This window comes from Falco rusticolus, chromosome 5 (genome assembly GCF_015220075.1).
Source record: "Falco rusticolus isolate bFalRus1 chromosome 5, bFalRus1.pri, whole genome shotgun sequence".
NCBI lineage: Eukaryota > Metazoa > Chordata > Aves > Falconiformes > Falconidae > Falco > Falco rusticolus.
Genome location: NC_051191.1, coordinates 52,978,233 through 53,000,390, shown reverse-complemented (window position 1 = coordinate 53,000,390; position 22,158 = coordinate 52,978,233). Strand labels below are relative to the sequence as shown.

The following is a 22,158-nucleotide window of genomic DNA, read 5'->3' as shown; positions in this document are numbered from 1 at the left end:
GACAACTCTAATTTTTTTCCTGTGTAGCCTCTGAATCTTCTTAAAGTCTAATGATCATTACAACACCAGACAGTGATAATATCACAAGTAAGAAACCAATTGTTCAACATAGATAAAACTCAGTATTACTACTTCTGAGAGATGCTTAGTTTTTATATTGATGTTTTTATGTTTGTGATATCCAACTTAACATTACTACAAAACATGTTTACAGACAGCTTTCCAAGTACCTACATACTATTTAACCCTCTAAGGTTAAATTCTTAATGATTTTCATGCCAAGTTCTCTTTCGAAAAAGTAAAAGGTAATATTCTTGAGGATGGAGTCATATCTGTTATAAACGAAACAAAACAAAATCCAAAAAGTTAAAAGATTAATAGAAAATAAATGTGGATAAATACCCACTATTGTACCCCAAACTGGACATTCAACCTAAACATTCAAGTCCAAATAATACCTGCTAAAACATTATCAAACATACCACATTTTTTTTCCTTATCAGCTTGTGATTGTGGACCTCAAATGATAGATTCCTTTCCTAAATTGCTGGCACAGATATTATTTTCGTATTTAGCACGCTTGCCAACATTTGACCTGGACCACAGGAACACATTTCAATGTGACTCTAATCTAAGATGAGTGCAAAATTGCAGACATTCTAGTCTCTCCATAGTTAAGTCGAAAGATAGCTTCCTGTTGCAAGTCTAAATTGGGCTACGGGCTAATTTTGCCAAACAGTGAGCTGAACTGAAAAGTTGGTTTTGATTGAGAAAAATGAAACAATGGTTGTGAATTTAAGAAGATTAAAATGTAGACTGTTACTTTTCTAGTTTAAAATATCTAACTTTTGTGGCTTAACCCCATGAAAATATCCTATAACCGAAAGAAACATTCCCTTAGCTTGTTCTCCTCTCATAGACATGTTAATCTTCAACATTCTTCTCACTTTTGTAGTCAGTTTTTATGACTGACAAGGGACAATTTTATAACTTTGAAACTTCAAAGTACTTCCATCAATTTACAATCTGTCTTGGAGATTTCAAATGCCCATAGAAACAAATGGCACAATTGCTAAAGCTCCACTCTGTCATAGTCATTCTGAACATATACACAACTTTTACCTTTTTGTCTCAATGTTAAAATATTTTCAACTTTCCTAAAGTCCAGCTTTTTGAACTACAGTTTTGGGAAACATTCCTCCTATATTATCCATAAAATTCCCTTCAAAATCTTAGCCTAATTTATGTCCATTATCTATAGACATCACTGAATCATACGGTTTTTTATGAAGTTAGTATTCAAAAATTCAGATTCAAAATTAGAACTGGTCTTCATTTTCATACATGACCAAATCTATATCTCACATCTATACACGTGGGAAAAAAAAATAAAAATAGTCTGAATTCAGCTATTAAGGGACTAGTCATTTAAAACAGTGAAATACAGCATAGAACACAATATCAATACATAAGCCAGAGCTGATCTGAAAAAGTACCTGATGTTATAGAACTATATCCATTACCCATGCTGGTGAAAAGGGCAATGTAGTAAGCCAATAATTTCATAATCAATACAGATTACGTAAGACTATAAATCAGTAAGCAATAGCATAAGTTCCATCTATTTAGCAAGGGAAACAGTCTGATTACTATCCACAGTAGGACAATAAGACATACAAATGAAAGAAATAAAAGATTCACATTGCAATTGCAAAACCTACAATCTAATGAAGGATAACCCAAAGGGAAAGGAAAAATCAGTACACAAAAAATGACCACAATTGAACTAGGCTCATTGGACAAAATAAAAGTAAACTGGAACACACAAACTATACATGCATGAAGATGCAATGGATTTACTCACAGTGAAAAGTCTCTCACAAGATACAAAATGAAGCAGGAGAAGCATTTCCTCTACATGTTTACTTTGGGTATTTTACAAAATAATAAATTTAAAAGTGTTTGAGAGGTGTGAAATCCAAATCCATTTCTAAGCATACAAATTGTAAATGACAGGGTACCTCTCCTAATGAAACTTAATCAGTTCTCTGCTTCCAATTGTTTGAGTGGCCATTCATTACCTCTTCATGGTTTCAGGTAATTAACTTTGCTATGAATATTTTGTATAGTTACCTATAACAGCAATGAAAATGAACTACCAATTTATTACACTTTTTTAATTAACAGTTGCCTATTATAGATACATTTTTTAATCACACACTTATTGGTCTTTATAGTGTAATGTCATTCAAAAATCTGTCTTACCTTTACAGAACTTTGGTCTTGTCTCTTTCCTACTGTACAGATATCTTGAGCATCAATTTGTTAGATATTCTAGACCAGTAATTGTCTCACTGCCAGACTCTCTCAAAGCGTAAGCATTCTCCAACACCTTATGGTTTTGTTCAGAGATGTATGAAGCTTTGGCTGCTTTTTGCCCTGTGTTTTAGTGTTCTAGGCTTTTTGTGAGCATGTACTAAAAGACAAATGACTGCTATTTTTCAACCAGATGTGTAAGAACAAATGTGAATTAATTTCTTATTTTCTTGGTCAAATTACTTTAAACCAAGTAAGAAAGCAGCACATAACCTACAAAACACCAAGACATTTGTTAGATATGATTTAGATATAAATATGTAAGAAAATATTTCCTTGTTCAAATATCAAGTTAAAATCCCTCCAGACTGGTAGAAAGGAACTAAATGCATTTCTTTTTCTGTTAGGGATCATGGTGATAGTTGGTCCATAAGTAGCACTGACAACTGCAGGAAGGAAGAATGATCACTGTTGACAGGAAGAATGATTTTGTAGTTGAAAGCTCAGGGGGTCTCAGAATTTGGAAGTCTTAGATGATTTCTGGTGGTGTTAGCTGGTAAGATTAGGGGTGAATCAGAGAATATTGGCTAGTTAGGGACCAGGCAAAATAACTTCCTTGCCACTAGGCTTTCTCTGTAGGTGTTTGGACATCCTCAGGGAGAAGCTGTAGTTACTATCAATGTATGTAATATACTGTAAATTACAAAGATGGTATTCTGGGTACTTTTCCTATCCATAGCAATTTCCTTTGCTTGAAATCTTGTTCTCTGGGGCTGTGTTCCCAGTGCTGTTGTTCTGTAAAAAGTGAGCACTCCGTACCTGACCCCAGCGCAGAGCATGGTCTACTTAGAGCAAAAATACTGTTTCAATCTTTAGCGCCCTGTATCACCTGGTCACTTAAGGCAGAATTACAATAACTGAGCTGAAAATCTTGACCTTTTCAGGCTGGCACAGAGTTGGCACTGAAAAGCCAAAATGTTGACCGCTTAGATTAAAGTGGTTATCTGATTCCTTCTATAAATGTTGGAGAGATACATGTTGGAGAGAGAAACATCACCAGGGGATCTTTAATGTGTGACAAAGGCGGAACGAACGACATACATATATTTTCTCCTGAGTGAAGGGAAAACAGTCAATTATCTTAAACTAAGAGGCTCCCACCATAATAGCTACATTTAAGCAAAATAAATACCATCAAACACTGAAGAAATTCCAGAAATAACTCTATGAAGTAAAAAGCATGCCTGTAATATGGTACTATACACTAACCTGGTCCTGCCCACTTGTCAGACACAGTGGGGAAAACTGTTCCAGTTACTTTATGGATGCATACTTCCCTTCTCACAGTGTGTATGTATGGAATACTGTACGCAGTATGGTACAGAGAAAAAAAAATAGTTAGATGTTTTCAAAAGTATATGGCCTCTCTGTAGGCTAAATGAAATCCTATTCTAATTTTTAAACTAGTTGCATAATCAATTTCTCTACTGACTTTAACATTTTTGCTATTTAAATTGTATTTAAAACCATCTACCAGTAAAGGATTTAAATGTAATTACTATAACCATCTTGATTTAATTTTGTTCTCTATTGAATAAATGATTACAGTATGTAGACATATAAAGATACGTAATTTAATTAATAAACATATAAGGCCAAATGTTCACAGAGGTTTCTTTTTGTTTCTTTCTAATATTTAAGAGTAATCTTTTTTACTTCAATTTTTCAACTTCAAATTATTTAATGTATTTCAATAGTTTTGGAACAAGTTAAATACACTCTTCTGCTGTTAACAGAGGCTCTAAACACACATATATAATGTTAGACAGTCTCCTAAAACCAGTAAGAACTTGGTTCACTTCAAAAATACATGGCATTAAAGGGGAACAATTATTTTAAGCTTCTGAACTTGCCATACCTGAAACCACTGAGCTTGTTTCTTCGATCTTCCAAGACTGAAACAAACCTGTCCTAGGCAACTAAACTCACTGATAAAAATGTTTTACTTTGCTACAGCTGACAGATCTAGAAGGCTTTTTTTGTAATCTCCTCTTACCAGGAAGGTGTTTCTTTTCACATGGACAGTATGCTAAAACAAACCTCTAGTGACTATACTGTGTCAGCTTTCCATCCAGCTCTTATTTATGTAAGTCTTTCAGAGAACAGTGAAATTGCCTACTTGGATGTCCTCCTACAGTATTCTATCATAAGTGTCTATATTTAAACAGTGTTAAATATCAGATTTCAGTCTACTGAGAACATAATTCAGACTTCTGGTACACCTTCTGACTTTGCTTTGATTTTGACAGGGATAGTTTGTGTTAAGCTTTAATCAATGTCTATAACTTTGTACCATAAATATTAAGTGTGGCATGGGAAATAAAGGATGCTTAGAGACTGACTGCCTCAATGGAAATTTAAATCCTGAGTCATAAACACAAATATCATCTTTTACATTTCTAATTTGTGTTATTTTGTATTATCAGGATCTTGTATAAACAATGTACTATATTTCATTCTCTGGTGCTGGAAAAACACAGCTTGGGATGCACACTTGCAAAACTTCTCATGAAAAACAAATTGATCTTTTTTTGAATCTGAATAAGAAACAGGTTTATAAGAGGAGATATTTTTCATGAGGGGAAGGACATTTTAACCAAATTAAGATAATTATGTGAGATTTTATGTGCTCCTCAGGGTAGGTTTAGAAAGAATGCATCTTATTCAGTTGGGCTCACCTGGATGCCTGCTGTAAACTGTAAAAACAAGACTTACATAAAAAATGTAGCTATGTCAAAATCTTAATTTTAATTGTATTTCTCCATGAGTAAAAAGGGATCTTTTAATAATCTTGTTCAAAATATACTTTCAATATTTAATTAGAATCCCACTGGACAATTTAAGCTATTACTGCAACTTTAATGACTCTGTCAGCTGGGTTGTGACAGATTTAGCTGCAGTACTTTTGTGCCTCCATCCTCTGAGTCTATCAGCAGGATATCAGAAGCATCATGAGCAAGTCCCCAGGAGTTGCTGGTCATGAGTTTCCACTTATACACAGTTTCATATGGGATGCAACACTAGGAAATGTGGTACCTGAGGTAAAGAAACCCATTCTCTGTTATAGGGGTAGGGGATGTTATACAAATACAGAGAAAAATCTACTGGGGATTTGAAATTTCTTAGCAGATTCTTCCATTCTACAAAGTTAATGCAATTCACAAACCAAAGGCAAAACAGACTATCCCAGCGGTGTCAGTCTTTCTAACCCCCACTTTCTAGCTTATGCCCTTTCTTGTTCCACTGCTCTGTGATCACTTGCAGCCTCACGATTGCCAAAATATAGCAATTCCAGCATAGCATAGTATAGGCTTACCTGCATATGTTTTGACACATATTCACATTACTGAATGAATCACTGATAAGTTTGCACAACAGACCACTCAGGAAATCATGCACAAGATGACTGTATAGGTGTTATAATGTGATGGTTTAGAAGCAAACTGGTATAAAAGGATTTGAATGTGAGTCTGCTTTTACAGTATAGTGGCTAGTTTTCTGAATGAGCAATTAAATTTTGCCTGAAAGCAGATACATTATTACGATTTTTATTTTTTTCTGGCAAGAAAATTAGCCATTTATAAGCTTTAAAAATATTCCAGTTGAACACTTCTATTTTCAAATATGCTTAAAATATTCATGGTAAAGAACTAGGCAAAACCCCTACATTCATACGTATGAGTATTGCACATGTCCCTGCATATTTGTTTATGTTGTATTATGTGCTCTGGAATGAGATAGGAAACCAGACAGGAGTAGCAAAATCATGACATGGAACCTTTTGGCACAATAAATCATATTGCGCATGAAAGAAACGACTTCTAAGTTGCATCATGCTGTCACATCTTGTAGGATCCCAGAGGAAGCCTTGCATATGCCAAGCTACACAGTCTTCGAGCAAATAGCATGGAAATGGATGCAACCACAGGCCATGCAGGGCAGCCGTTGGATCACAAGCTCTTGCAGTAAAAAGCAGAGGCACCAACCAAGTGCTAGCTGCTCTGAAGAGGCACACTTGGAGCACTACAAAGGATCACAGGATCAGCAGCTTGACTGCACTGCAACAAGATCTATTTGAAATTCAGTACGTTAATGAGTACACTGCCCTAGGTGGTTTTGGCAGATATCATCCTGAAAACTGCCATGTAAATTCTCACAAGACTTACTTTTCTGGATAAAAACTTCTATACTAATCAACATGACCAAATCCACTCCGTTTAGTCATCCACTAATGACAACTTTCTTAGCCTGTCATAAAGATCAACCATGTTTCAATTATTTCCAGCAATCAATGGGATTGTCACAAATTCTGGTTGGCTTCATTTTCTACATTGATCAAAAGAAGAGCCCAAGTAGGGAGCTTCCCTCATCTTTGAATAACAGTGATGAAACATGTACTAGTGAGATGGTCTAGTCATTAGACCACCAAAGTGTTCCTGGAAACTTGGGGGAGAGCTGGTATGTGTGGCTCAGCCACCTTCTGGACAATCTTTCCTAGGCATCAGTAGCTGAAAGTCCAAGATTCACAACCCTGCCTAATAATGTAATTTCCTTCTTATCTACTAAAGTGTCTGACTTTGGTAGATAGGATAAAGAAGGGTTTAAATCAAGAAACAGATTTTCCTTGTTTTTTCTCCAACAGAATTTTTGACCTATCCATGTACAAAACTAAATTAATAAATATATATGAAAAAGGGTGGTGTTGGCTTGCGGTGGGGGGATCTTTCTTGCCAGAGTGGTAGGTGAAATCTCAGTATATTTCGGCATCATGATCAAATGAACTATTTAGAATTGATGACTGGCTACATACATAGCATTTGAGAGAGTAAATGCAAGATGCCCTTCAGGCTATCATAAACGCACCTTCTGACTTCATAAACCAAACTTCTCATAGATCTATACAGAGTCATTTAAAAAAACAGATAAAAATGAATCTCCCTGAAGATGGCTTTAGTGCTGAAATGCTTTAGGTTTTCCATTCAGCAATGCAGATTCTGAGCTTTGCAGCCAGTTACATTTAAAAGTGCAAGTATGGATTTAAGAGTTTATTTTCAAAACAGATAGGAGTTAAACCAACTATGGACCACACAGCATTGTAATCAAAATTAGCCACACTTTGATAGAAAAAAAAAAAGCCTTTTCAGATTGCAAAAATAACTTTGCAAGGTAGGAAATGAAACCTCCAGCACTAACAATGTACTTAGGGCTCACTTTGATGGAAGAAAATGATATACAAGCTTTGTGTTTTTTTAAACTCAGCACCTTCTCTCCCATTCAACTACTTAAAACAAAAAGAATTAGACAAATTTGCAAGTAGAGCTTTTATAGTACTCTGAAAATTCACTTGTAGACTGCATGTTCACATCTGACTGACAATATCAGCTAGGTTTATTTTATATTTGCCTGGTATATTTGCCAGTGTATTTCATTGTTATTTAAGTAGTGAGCTTTCCAGAAACTTTATACAATTGAGCCCTTTAAAATGTGTCCTGACATATCAAGAAAAATACTACTTTATTCATGGAAAAACCCTGTAGTAGTTATAAGCAATTTATATTTTCAACATTTTTACGTAATAAATTCTTCTCTTCCTTTTTGAGATTGTTGAACTTTTATTAATATTACTGTTTAGCTTTCATTGCTATGGAGTAATACTCATTACAGTGAAATCATCTTCGTGAGGGAGTCTCTCTAACCCTTGGAGATTAGGCAGTAGTAAGCCTAATGAAAACAGATCTTGTACATTTCTGCTGTATGGGGTTTAAATGCTGTATGCTGTACGGAGTAAAAAATGGAGAAATTGAAATAGAACCTCTATATTCTTACTTCTGAAGGGCCGGGAAGTATTGTCTTATCATTACTAGAAAACCAGCATTTGATAGCGAGCTTGCAAGAGAACGTACACTCAGACTTACAGCAATGCTTTTAAAGTCGGTCAGAGGAGCGTTGTAAAAGATAGTTAACTTAAAAGTTGGAGGGTCTTTATTTTGTGGTAAAAGGAGGAGGTAGTACACTGAGCTCCAGCCCCCAGTTACAGTTCTTCTATGGTTTAAGTAAGCCTTTATCTTCTATGCTTCAAATTTTGTCAGAGCAAGCTAAAACATCTAGCTTCTGCAGCTTAGGTATGTCTTGATTATTTTTTTCTTATAACACTGATGCAGGTACTGCTCTCTGTGACCCTGCTTATATGGCAGCTAGCACTTCCAGGCTGCTTTCATGTCACTGAAGTGCAAATAACAAATGCATGCAAAGATGACTGGAGATGCTCTGAATCTGTGGCAGCTTCATAACTTTAACTGGAAAACGTGAACATACTAACCACGTGTGATCCTTTACTGTTGGTGCTTTATGCTCATGGTAACTATGGACAGGTTCTGGCTATCAATGTTTTATTGACACGAAGGGTCACTTCTGTTCATTACAAGGGTATTGTGGTCCAGGGGTAGCTGACAGTTGTGGCACACAGCTGGCTGCATGAGGGGACTGCTTGCAGGACCTTCTGATATCCATTTACACCATCACTGAGTCCTGACTCCTTCTGAACACTAATTGCCTGGATCAACAGTCATTTTTATACTTTAAATGTAATAATACACTAACACTTTAGGGTTTATTAGTCTCCTTCATGATGAATTCTGAACCAAATTGTTACTGTGTAAATAACTGTCTTGTGCTATTGCATGTAGTCAAGCACATATACCATTTATTTCTGTGGTGTACTGGCAACACTTTGAAGACAAAACAGGAGTCACTTAAAGCTACTGTGTAGTTGCTATTATGAAAAACAATATCTGTCAAGATTTTTCACAGAAGATTACCAGGTACGTTTCAATACTTTTTCTTCAGAAACCCTTATCTAACTAAATAAAAATGTACTACTTCTAATTTGTCACAAAAATTTTATGAAATAGGATACACTGAAAGAAATTTTACAGAGACTCGCACAATGGAAAAATAATAACAAATATCAATTACATGGTTGCATTATAGTGCGTATTTGACACCTGCTGACTAATTTCTCTTGGTGTTTTTTTTTTTTTCCTAAGCAAGCTCAACAAAATGGTAGCAAAATTATTCTTTCATTATTACTCTCACAAAGACACTAGTAACGTACCCAAACCAGGATACAAAAGCCATGGAATTCATTGGTAGTACAGGGTGGTCAGAGCTGAGGATGGATTTGTCAGAAGCATTATGATCTTTGTTTTCAACAACACAGGAGTTATTGAAATATATATACATAGTGCGCATATATATATATGATATATGTGATAGTATAGGTATTTTATTTATATAATTATATATACCTTGTGTATACGATTATATATGTTTAATCATACAAACATATTTTTAGTATCCAAGCCACTGACCATAAATAAAATCATGTGCCTCTAGGGCTTTATGCAGTTGCTTTTAGTACATAAGCATTTAATTGAAAACTACCCATGCTTAAGGTATGTAATTTGGTTTCAGGAATCCTGCTCAGGTTAAAATGAAGTATTTAGCTATTTGCACTGAAAATCCATTTTCCTCTTCTGATTACATGAATATATTTCCGTCCAATAAAAACAGTCTTCCCACAATGAAATTTTGGACTCTGTATATTGTCACCTAGAGACTGCGATTGTTTAGATTTATTTTGACTGGACACATCTGTTATGAAAACAACACAATTCTGCATATGTAGTCAGTTTTTATTAAATTTTCCTATACAGCGTATCTGTATTAAAATCACCACCTGTGATACTGATTGTACAAAACATGAAAATACAATGGATAGATAGGATATGTGTGAAAATTCAGACAGGAAAGGAACTTCACCCCAGAACTACAATTAAAGGATATCAAAGCCCTGATCTGCATGCACAAACTGAAGAAATCCCAATTTAAATCTAACCCCAGTATGTTGAAATGAAAGCACAGTAGAGTGAATTAAAGTACATATTTCAAATATTAAACCAAACGTACCCATTTAATTTTAGTCAACATCTTCATACTTTTCAATGACATTCTTAGAGGGAGTAATTTTTTTCCTACAGATTTCTCCAGTGAAAATCAAGGATGTGGTCCTCACTGATACAATTTTATATAGATTTTTAATGATAATAAACATTCTTAATAAGTGGAACTTCTAAATAATGTTTTAATTCTAGGACTACTGCAGAAAAGAATCTAACATGATAGCCATTTTCTAATGCAAAGGAATTAGACATACGGTTTCTTTTTTATCTTCTTATTTTGTAACCATAGATTCTACACAATTAAAGATGTCCAAACTACACTCTCTAGGAGCAATGTCAAACAAGCTGGATCATTTCTTATGACCAAACCAAGTAAAACAAGCTTTCTACAGCTCCTCTTGGAACAATTCCATCTATACATTGGTACTGCCTATTAATATGAATTAAGATTATTTAATATTTCCTAATGCTGACATTGTCCAACCAAGATCCCAAAGTAAGAATATCTAATTTTGTCCCTTTTTAGGTATTGGGAACTTGTTTGCACTAAATTAAAAAGAAACCTGATTGCAAAAATCTTCTGATATGGTTACTTAGGAAAGCATTTACCAAGATACATGTATCCTTCGCATATCCCCAGCACAGTCTCTATTCCTCACAAATATTTTATCACTAAGGTGTTTTATAAGCATTAGCAGACCAGTAGCAAAATGGTAATAATTTTCTTCATAGTCTGTCAGTAACAGATGTGGAAACAATTTGTCATGCTTGCAGACCTTGGTCTGCCTATTGCTCTGCCTATTGAGAATGGAGGGCCAATACAGACCTCTGGGTGGCAAATTACTCAATTCACATTATTGCTGACTGCTCACAGACATTAGTTTTTACTGTCTTGCTAGTGAACTACATTATGAATTTGCAGAATAGTCTTAGAGCTGCATGTGCACTGTTGGGTTCAGGTGATCTAATAAGAAAGCACGATAAATTTTATGGTTCATATGATAAGGGAAGTATTGATTAATAAATATGAAACTATTGAAGTTTAATGCTGATTTTATTAATTAGCTAATGTCATTAATTTAAATCTTTTATTCAAATGCAGAATGTAAGACCTAGTCATACATTCAAAATATTATTATGGAGAGTAATAGGCGTAAAACATAATATGATCTTGTTATACTATATAAAATCTGGTTTGGGAGCTACTGAATGTAAATGTTCTTAACAAATCATGTCATATTTAACAAATATACACAAAATTGCATAATCATTCCAAAGAAGCACATTAAACAAACAATACATCATTCCAGCAGATTAAGAACAAAGCATAATGGGTATGTGGTTTGCATTTTCATCAAGACGGATGTGCAAGATTGTTAACGATAAAGAATCAACAAGACTGATTCTTGCAGTGAAATTACCTTGATCCACACGAACATCTTGTTTGACAAATAACAAATAACCTTGAAGCTGATACAGACAGAAAGATAATCAACTATGCTCTTAAAGCTGAATTTATACCTCCAGTGCGGGATAAAATGGCATACATTTCAAAGTTCATGAATCCCAAAACAACAGATCAAAGAGAAGTGATGTAGTCTTTCTGATGTCTCATGAAAGGCACTCTGTGCATACCCTGAGCAAACTAAACAGTAGACATTAAAATTTTCACTGATATCCTTTGTACAATTAATAGTGAGCTCTACAATGCAAATCAGCTAGGCATACCTTTAATTATATGTTATGTTCTTTACTTTAGCAAGTTGGTGTGTTTAGAATAAGGCTTTTGTTAACATAACCTTATGAAACCAAGGCTGTTGAGAGTTGTATTCCATTGATTTGCTAAGCCTCCTAAATAGGCTGCCAGATATGACATTAAATCCAATCTAAAATTATCCCAGTGTCTAATCTCATGCTGACTATGAACAATCCCTAAAATAACCATATACAAATACCCTTCCATTTTCATTAATCCCCTGGAGTTTTCAGGTGTGTAGGCAAATGATTGCGAAGTATAGTCAGCCACACATCTGGCTCCTGCCATCCCTGTGTTCTCTCAGCTTCGATTTCCTCAGCTGCTATCCCATCTCTTCTTTCTCCCTTTTTCCTGCTTTGGGTGAGGAATATGTGATAAATAAGAAATTCATGAAACCTGTGCTAGAAACTCAACACTTTCCTGTTCTGTAGTTCTCTGGAATAAAATAGAGAAGATATCAGAAGATCCGTTTATCACTCCCTGAGGTATGTTCTTCAGATTCACAGCTGTGTCATATATTGATCTATTTGTTTGCTGTTGCACAGAAATATCAGGCATGTTCTGTGATCCCTATTTATTGGTGAATATAGAACATGGTAGAGACTCCCAAAATATTGCCAATAACTCAACCTCAGGAGATCCAGAAAATGGAAACTCTCCATACATGCTGATTAATTGCGGAGCAGTTGTGTTATGTAAAGAGCCCTTAACACTATGTCCTAGAATTATTTGGACTCAGGACCTCATGGACAGAACTGTCATTCCTTCCCTGCCTGCAGCCCCAGCCTTTCCTCCATTAAAAAACTAGGCACAGAGCAGGGGGGAGGACATGCTCAGCATTTAACTCCCAAGCCCAGATTTATGATGCAGTGAGCACACCAGCATTCATGCAGTGTAGTGGGGCTGATGCGGTGTACCAGGACAATTATGTGGCAGACTGTGCACCTGGGTAGATGCTACTACAGCCATCAGCTGTCAAAAAATGAAGTTATGCAAATTAGCCAAGTTCATCCATCAATACTTATGAAATCAATCATTGCACTCATGAATTCTATTGGATTGCACTATACCTCTGACGCTGTAGGAATAGTCAACCAGGCACCCCAGTGAAAATAACCTCAATGCTTGTTGGGACAAGAATGTTTTAAAAAAGGACCAGATTAACCTGAGTCCTCTGAGAGATATTTGCAGAGATCCTATGATGGTAAAAAGGGTAAATGATGACTGCCACATGTATTGCATGGGTTACTGTGCTACCTTGGCTTTACAGTAATGGTTTTTAACCATAGGTGTATAAGCAACATACGTTAAAAGGCAAATTTATACTATAAAGCAGGAACCATGTTTTAATATTTTTTTACAACAAAATGAGGGCCTGGTCCTTTATTAGAGCTCAGCTGGGAGTGTAGTAATGCAATATAATCATAGCAAAAATGTGCAATAAAAGCATTCCAATATAAATGTGAAAATGGAATGTATTGCTACTAAATATACCAAGAAATATTTATATCTTTGCAGTACTCTAAGTTGTAATTAAGATTAGGCCACATTTTTTAATGCAAATAGAAATACAGTATCACTCCAAAGGCAAAAGTCTGAATACTTAGGCCACAGGTATTATAGAAATGAGAATATAGCATTTAGACAAAATAATAGTATGAATATGTGTCATAGATTTCCTAGTTACTTTTCTTTAATTATTTGGACCACAGAGTTGGAAAACAGAAAAGATGTGAAAGACTAAAAATTTGTCAGTGCTTGCTTTACAACAATCAGTAGTGAAGCTGACAGGAATGATGCTTAAGGAGTGATATAAAGAAGTGTTACTCAAAACTAGTTCTGCTGTCAAGCAACAGGTAAGAAAACACTGCAAATCCAAGAGAGGAAATGAGTGTAGGAGAACTCATGTGCTGAGGACTGAAATGAGTGACATCACTGAAAACATTTAGGTCAGTGTGAGACTGTAAAAGCAAAGCTAAGCCTCTCTCTGCTTTCAGAAAAAGTGAATAAGGAGAAACTCAGCAGATCCAGCTGATGGAAGGTGTAGTCAGAGCAAGAAGGTAGAAAGAGGATCTCCACAAATTCTTGCAGAAAATGTTCAAATTAAATTGTTATACATTAATGAATTTAGTACATGCCTATGTTTGCCAGAAAGTGCACCAAAGGAAGATTACATTGTAACATTGTAGCACCTGATTTGTTCTCAGAATGAGCATCCTAGAAATATTTTTAATCCATACACACACAGAGGATTCAGTTTATGCTCATTTTGATGAAGATGCTAATTTTATGGAGAGTTTGTGCTGCAAGGTTTAGAGGAAACTGGGAATTTTTAATCTCTAGTCATCATTTATTCAGAGAAAAAACCAAAGCATTAAACCACCCATGTTTCTAATCATGAGGGACCAAGGTTTCATTAAGTCAAAGGTTTATGTCAGACAAAAAGATGAAGTAGATTTAACGAGATTTGCAAAATGTATTTCAAAGATATAGCTGTCTGCTCTTTTAATATTTAAACAATTGTTTCATAGCTGTGCAGCAGGTTTGGGGGAAGAGTAAAGAAAGAATTAGCAAATCAAAAATTTACATAGCTTTTTTACCTTTTCCCATGTTCTTTTAGACCAGGGGTCCTCAAACTTTTTAACCAGGGGGCCGGCGCACAGATGCAGAGGCAGGCAGTCATCTGCGGCTGCTTGGTTTCCCCCCAACCCCCGGCGGGGGTGGGTGGGTGGGTTCTGTAAATACCGGGGGCCAGACTGAGGACCCTGGGGGGCTGTTTCCAGCCCACGGGCCGTAGTTTGAGGACTCCTGGTTTAGACATTATCTTACACAGCTTAGTGCAATTAACAGTTTATAGGAGCATAAGAGTAATGTATGTATGCTAATTGATACATAGGGATGTGCCATAGCAGAAAACTGAGAGGTGCAATAGCTTTCAGGCTGTTTTGTAAATAACTGGAGTAAAATCAGTGTAAAACTCTACTCTTAATGATAGCTCTGTGACAGTGGGACTCACTGTAGTCATAAATCTTTATATAACAAAATCCCATGAAAAATTTTACAGGTAAATAAAATGAAGGAGAAGTATTGGCCATGACACAAGGTTTTAAGAAAAACATCAGAAATGCAGTGGAGATCCTTAGCAGTCTGAATCTGTCATTTCAGGTGAAGAATCTGTTCCTTAACAGCAGTAACATCCTGAAGCACCCTAATCCATTCATATTTGAGACCTTAGAATATTTGGAAAATAAAAATAGAAAGTAACAATCGTCTTTATGACATGATATTGAGAGTAATATATACTGGGATAAAGATCAAAGATTTTATTAGAACTATTAATCACACTGGATTCATGAAGGAACAAATAGCTTCCCCTTTCAGCTATGTTTTTGCTCAAGAAAATCTCCATGAACACAGACCATGTGTCCTTTCTATTAATCACAGTCTTACAGAGTAATTTCTTTTAAAGAATACATAGGAGGCATTCAAATTAGATGAAAAGTCAGTGCAAAATTTTAACATACTATTGGCCACATGTTAAATGGAAGGGTACGAGAACACAGCATTTCAGGATGTCTTTTGAAAATACCCTGAAATATTTTGGCAGCTACTTAGTTCAGGTCTGCAAAATCATTTCAGAGAAGACCAAAGTTGCTGAAACTATTTAACATATGTTACTGGGTTACCAATGGTACACATTGGCCAACCCATGAACAGGACTGAGTCACTAAGGAAGGTTATAAAAGGGGAAACTAAATCTACAAGCATTTTTGTCAAGAGTTTTGTATACCAACACCAAAATACGTGCAAAATCATTTTCTGTTCTCGCTGTAGAAAATATATGTTTGTTTTATACTCAAAATCAGAAAACTTTTCTCTGTTGTAGAAATTTATGAGAATTATACTGAGAAACCACTTGTGCAAGTGACATAGTGATGTCTCAAATACTTTCTTAAGTTACTATCTGAAAAATGCATTGAATTTTAGACCTATTCTGCTTTTAATCTGCTTTTGATGGCAATGCAAAGATCAGCCCTGCTGGTCTCAATATCCACAAAGAATTTTAGTGGGTTTTTTCCTCTGGAAACAGACTAGAATTAGTTGAAAACATAAAATGAAATAGCTATAGCAATTTAACTAATTATTTCTTGTGCTCATTTATTTTTGACTTTGTAAAAAAATAAGGCAATGAAGGATGTAGTGGTGCTGTAGTAATTTTCAGCTTCTTCAGCTACCATACCATACGTCCTAACTGAATTGTGTAGCAACAGAAATGAATGCTGTCAAACATGGAGTATGAGAAATGTCCACCAAAAAATTGTTCTGCTTCATTACTGTATTTAAAACTTCAGAGCAACAATAACTTTTTGCAGAGTTAACATTTAACTAGATGGCTAAGGTTAAAGGCAGAATGAAAACCAACTACATATAGCACATAAAGATTACATTTCAAACCAAGGTATTTTTAATTATGTGCAACTTTGCAGAAAAGATATAATTTGGCACAATCACATAGACAATTAAAATTAAAGTTCAGATCACAAAGAAGATCTCTCCAGAGATAGACCTGTGTAAATTTCTAGCTTAAAAATAAAAATTAAAAACCTAATTTGTAGGAGAAAGTTTACAAAGCAGTAACTTTCAGTTACACCATTCTGAGAAAATGTAAAACAAGCTACTATAGATGAAGGCTGCTTCAGATTTGCAAAAAAGTACTTAAAGTCATCAGAAATAGGTGTAAGCAATCCACTTGGCCTTCTTAAAAAAAAATAAAAAATCACTGAGCTTCATCTAGTTTCATCCAGAGATTTGACATACATAATTTCTGAATTTCGGATTGGTGAAATTCTGTTTATATTATACATTCAAGAAACGCACATGCTATTTTTCTCAACAAACTATTCTTTTAACAGCATTTCTACTCCAAAAATCACTTTGCATTCTATTTATGTAAAAAAGCTAAGGCCACAAATAAATTCCTGTAATGAAAAGTGCTTTGAGGTAATAGGACCTGAAACAGCTGGGGGTAAAAACGTTTTCGCATGCAACTATGGATAAAAAGGACATGCCACAGTTAGCTGAGGTTTTACTTTTACATATATATTACATGAGGTTTTACACATATATTAAATATTACAGAATATTTCATTAACAGTAACAATACTACAGTCTTGTCTGCAGCATCTCTCATGGTCAGAGTCAAAATTGTTCTCAATTGTTAAAAGCATCTGCATTTTTTACTGGTTTCTTGACTTGCCCTACATAGTAAAAGTTAGGCAGTTAACTTGGTATTTGAAAGTTCTTTGGTGAATGAATGGCTACATTTTCTGGTGTCTTTGGTATAGAATATAAAGAATCATAAATCACAGATCATCCTTTCTCTTCAATGATGTAATTTTTTTTATGAATGCTTTCACGGATGCTATAAAAAATAGCACTAGGGCACCCTAGTCAATAAACTAACCCACTGCCAGGAAGAAACTCACTGCCCAAATAGAAGAATGCATGCAGTTACATGAAGCAGAGATCTGTGGTCCAAAACTCCTGCAAGCACTCTGATAGCTCTGGGAGTTAAATTTAGCCTCAAAGTTGAGCAAAATTCTGTAGCAGCAAGTGAAAATTGTAACAATGAGGTTCTGAAAGGAAGCTTGTGTGTTTTAAATATAATCTATGTGTCAATTGACAGAAGAAATATAATGTTATTTGGCATTTGCAAACACCATTGGCATTTTCAATAAATGATGAAGAAAAGCATATGGTAGTACAGTGATATATAAACTCAAACCAGTAATTTATCTGATTTCGTATTCTACACAGTCCCAGTGTTTTCTAGGTTCCTGAAGTATATCTTTGAGATAATAAATGTAATTAAAGCTGTATTTTTCATGCCACATTTTCTACTAATGAGAAAAGTTGGAAAAGCCAGCGTATTAACCAGAAACAAAATGGTTTTGGAATGCCACTTATCATACAGTTATTAACAGAGGAAGACTTTACAAGGGCTGGATAAATGTTTAAGATGAGCAGGAGAAAACTGATGTGCATAATAAGTGCAATCATTTTAAAAAATATTTTTTCCCAGTATAGTATTAACTATGTATATAGCTTCAATTTACATACAAGCCTAATGGGAAAAAATCTCTGAAGGTCATTTTTGGGGAAACTATTTGTTGAGAGTTCTGGGAAACAGTGAAATCTGTTAATGGAAATGGCAACAGTTGTCATTTAACATTGTACATTACAGCAGAAATGGATTTAAAAGCATCACTATGGGCCATGGTACATAATCTATGTATCCTTGCCCTGTGGAAGCCACTAAACCTTGAGCTCCGGGTGATATATGGCACTGATGAAATATCTTAGTGTGCTCTTTGCATGTGCTGTAGTTTAACCTATTTTCAACAAAAACTCACACTTGTAACACTAATAGGAGGATCTCAAAATCTGAGGAACAATAGTGGTTATCTTGTCAGTTATTTCCATGACAATAGTAAATGACAAAACTGGGAAGGAAAATTTGCATCCTGCTTCCCTTGCAAATAAGACTAATTCTTATCAAATTACTGTGTAAAAAGAAAGCTGATTAGCAGAACTTTGTTGAACTTTGACGTTTACATATTCACTGAAAAACATCATATTTGTCTACAAAATGTTCACAGACAGGCCACTGAGCTTTGGTATTGGATGTACCACTCACAGCTTGTCTAATTGCTAATTGCAAATTACAACCTTCAGCCACAAAACTATTTGGAGAGATCATGGGTTATGTGGAACCAGATGAAAAACAGCATAATTTTAAAAGCACCTGAGGGGTAAGCAAATATAGCTATGTTTTAGAGCAATTTTAACTAAAAATGGGAGGTAATTTTTTTCAGAAAATTGTTAATATTTACTATTCATCTTAGCTACAACAAACACAATGAATAGGATATCTACCAGTTGTGAAAAAATAATGGCTTCCAGTATAAGCATAAAAGAAAAAAAAAAGTGAACAAATCTGGGTACATCATGTGATAACTGCTGATAGAAAGCAAATATTATAAGGACTATTATGGAATTTAATTACTGTAGACTGTTATCTTGCCCCAGTCTGCATGAAAAATCACTAAGAGCAAATCAGATTGCTGTTATGCTTAAAGGTCCCTTCTGCTGCCACTAATCAGCTGCAGCAAAATAAAACATAGTCAAATAACTTTTTCCCCTAGTAAAACATACAGTCAAATAACTTTTTTTCCCCTTGTAAAACATACTTAAACAATTTTCAATCCACTCTTTAAACACAATATAGGCCCATTTTTTATTTCCCTCATATCTAGATGCCCACTGCCTAACTCGGAGAGCTTCTGCTGTTTGTAAGGAGTAAGACACCTAAATTTAGCTGTCTGTGCCTTAGGTGTCTACATATGAGCTTGTGTGAGAGTCAGTTACCTAACATAGGCATTTGGTGCCGTTGTAGTGATAAGGGGTATTCCTTCCCCACCTATAGCTCCAGACAGACACAGCTGTCTATCAATTTTGTGTTGCATCTGGCAGCCCTGGCAGATTAACCACCAGGTTAGCTGGCAGACTGCATTTACTCGAGCTCCACAGACTAGTCAGCTTTTAAATACTGGCTCACACGTGGAAACTCAAATTCAAGTCCTAATTCTGAGTCGAATCCTGCGCTCTCTAAAATACACTATAACGTTTAGTGTTTGCAAGCATGTTTTAATAAGGAGCTGATGTACCCTGTAAGTATCCTCCAGCTTGGCACAATTTAAAACCAAGGCTTCATATTCAGAATAGTTAATGTAATTGACTTGGTTAATTCTGTGCCTATAATATTGTTGTTAAATCTGCAGTAAACATAAGGATTCCCTTAAAAAATTGATGTATATTTTATATTGTAATTTATAGTGAAAATTGATTTTTGGTATTACAAATATTACATAAAATCAAAATAATTTATGTGTAGCATTTGTATGAAAAGGAGATAAACTACATATTCACTATGTTATAGAAACTATTGCCTTCACAGAATCAAACCAGTAATGAACTTATTGGTGGACAATCTTGTATCTGAAAAGTTCAACTGAACCAACAGTGACTTATGCCATATCAATAGTCAATGCTGGAACTGCAGACCAAAGCCCTTCTGTATTACTCTGGTGTGATTACATGTAAATATTAGTTAAATGAGCTAAGTTCACCCAGTGGGTCCAACTGTCCATCTCTGGCCCCTGCAGTTTAAGGCCCATGTGTGTTACTATTCCCCATCAAACATGAAGTGCTTTGCAAGATGGTGTTGACTACTAGAGCTGAAATCAGCTTTGCCAGAACTACAGCTGTTTTCACTCCCTTTGGTATGTATGTAATCTGCTGCAAAGACTGTTAAGTGAGTTTATTTACCATCCAATGACGGAAAGCTGTAGTATCTCTCTCTCAATTTTTCTCATTTATATAAGGATATTTACAATAAGTACTCATGAGTGTCTGCAGTTTCTCATTGTTGCTCTAGGTTAGAGCCATAGCCATATGCTTTCAGAGAAAGGTGCTATCTTAAAATACGCATTTCTATTATTTTTTATCCTTGAATCTGATACTTGTTATATACTTAATCATATACTCATTTAATCAGGGGACCAATTTACTGTCATTATTTTATGTTAGATATAGTCCTGAATATATAGTACACTCTGAGAATCAGTATGAGAAAAAAAACCTACAAAAGAAAATATTAATTCTCTTGGGAGAACAGACACTGAGTGACAGGAATACAGAAATTACTGAATAACATATATTCAATTCCCTTGGAAGCTTGGCCCATTTATTTTCATATATAGTACAATCATTTTTTAAAGCTCTTTATTGCCTATGCATTTGGTGGAGAATCTAGTATAAAAACAGGCAGTTCTGCATTGCAGTTCTGTAAGTAATTTTGTCTCATTTAAGTAACCAATTTTGTGAACATTATCTGAACTCTTGTTCAAAGGCATTAACTGTTTGAAAATAATCCTAATTCTCTTCCACATCTCTTCCCGCCTGGCTCTTTTTTTCATTGTTATTTAATAGAATTTCCATTTTTCAGCTTTAACTGTTCCTCACAGGAAACTGGCATAACAGTATTCAGATTGTGTTGGTGGTCATGTTATGCTTGGTTGATTACATGTCCTTCTAAATGTTTTTAGTATCATGTAGACACAAAGTTTGTACAACATTTCTAAGGATCTGGGGCAAGAAATGCTATGAAAGTCCTGTTTCAATTTAATTTAATTGTGTACGTTTTTACTCCTTACTGTCAATACAAGTATAACTAATTTTTTTTTTAAACTCTTAAAAACAAGGCAGTGCTCTGAAGGCCTGATCCCCTGCCCAGTGAAGTGAACTTGGATTTAATTGGACCATGAATGGGAAGGATTAGAGGAGTGTGATGCATCTCAGTTGGCTTGACTGGCCAAAAGAACGGCATTCTATTTAATAAACACTAGTGTAACAGATTATGCAACACAATGTAACTAAATCATTTGAACCCAAGTGTTCTGGACATTATGAAATGGAAAAATAAAAGAGGGATTTTATTTTTGCATGGATAAAGTGCAGTCACTTCAGAAAAGAAAGGGATGATTCAAATATGTAGTTCGTAGTTCATAAAAAGGATGTACTAATATCTTAATTGGAGATCCTATTTTTAAAGAAGTTACTTTAATAAAGTAACTTTTCTAACTTAATATTAGGAAAAAATCACTTTAGGATTCTCTATTTTACACTATCACACATTATTCTGAATTATAGATATTAAATTTTTACAGAATTATTTGGTAGTACTTTAAGTTTGTCTGTGGCTCTGTTCAGCTTCTGCCGTAAGCCTGCGTAAAATGACACCAGTAAATGGACATAACTCAAAATAGCTTTAATCCAACTCTATTGCTTGTCTGACTTATTTTTAACAGTGTGAGAAGCACACATCAGGTGGAGATTCAGAACATGATGGGAATGATAAAGTCATCAGCAGTCTCCATTATTTATATTTTCTTGCCTCAGAATCAACTCTCTGGTGTGCAAAATTCCTTTGTATATGTGTGTACA

General features: G+C 35.0%; 1 protein-coding gene across 8 annotated transcripts in view; it reads right to left on the bottom strand.

The window, feature by feature from the left end:
- PPFIA2 (PTPRF interacting protein alpha 2) overlaps positions 1 to 22,158 on the bottom strand; it is a 353,334-nt gene that overhangs the window by 89,632 nt on the left and 241,544 nt on the right. The gene's annotated exons all lie outside the window — the stretch shown is intronic.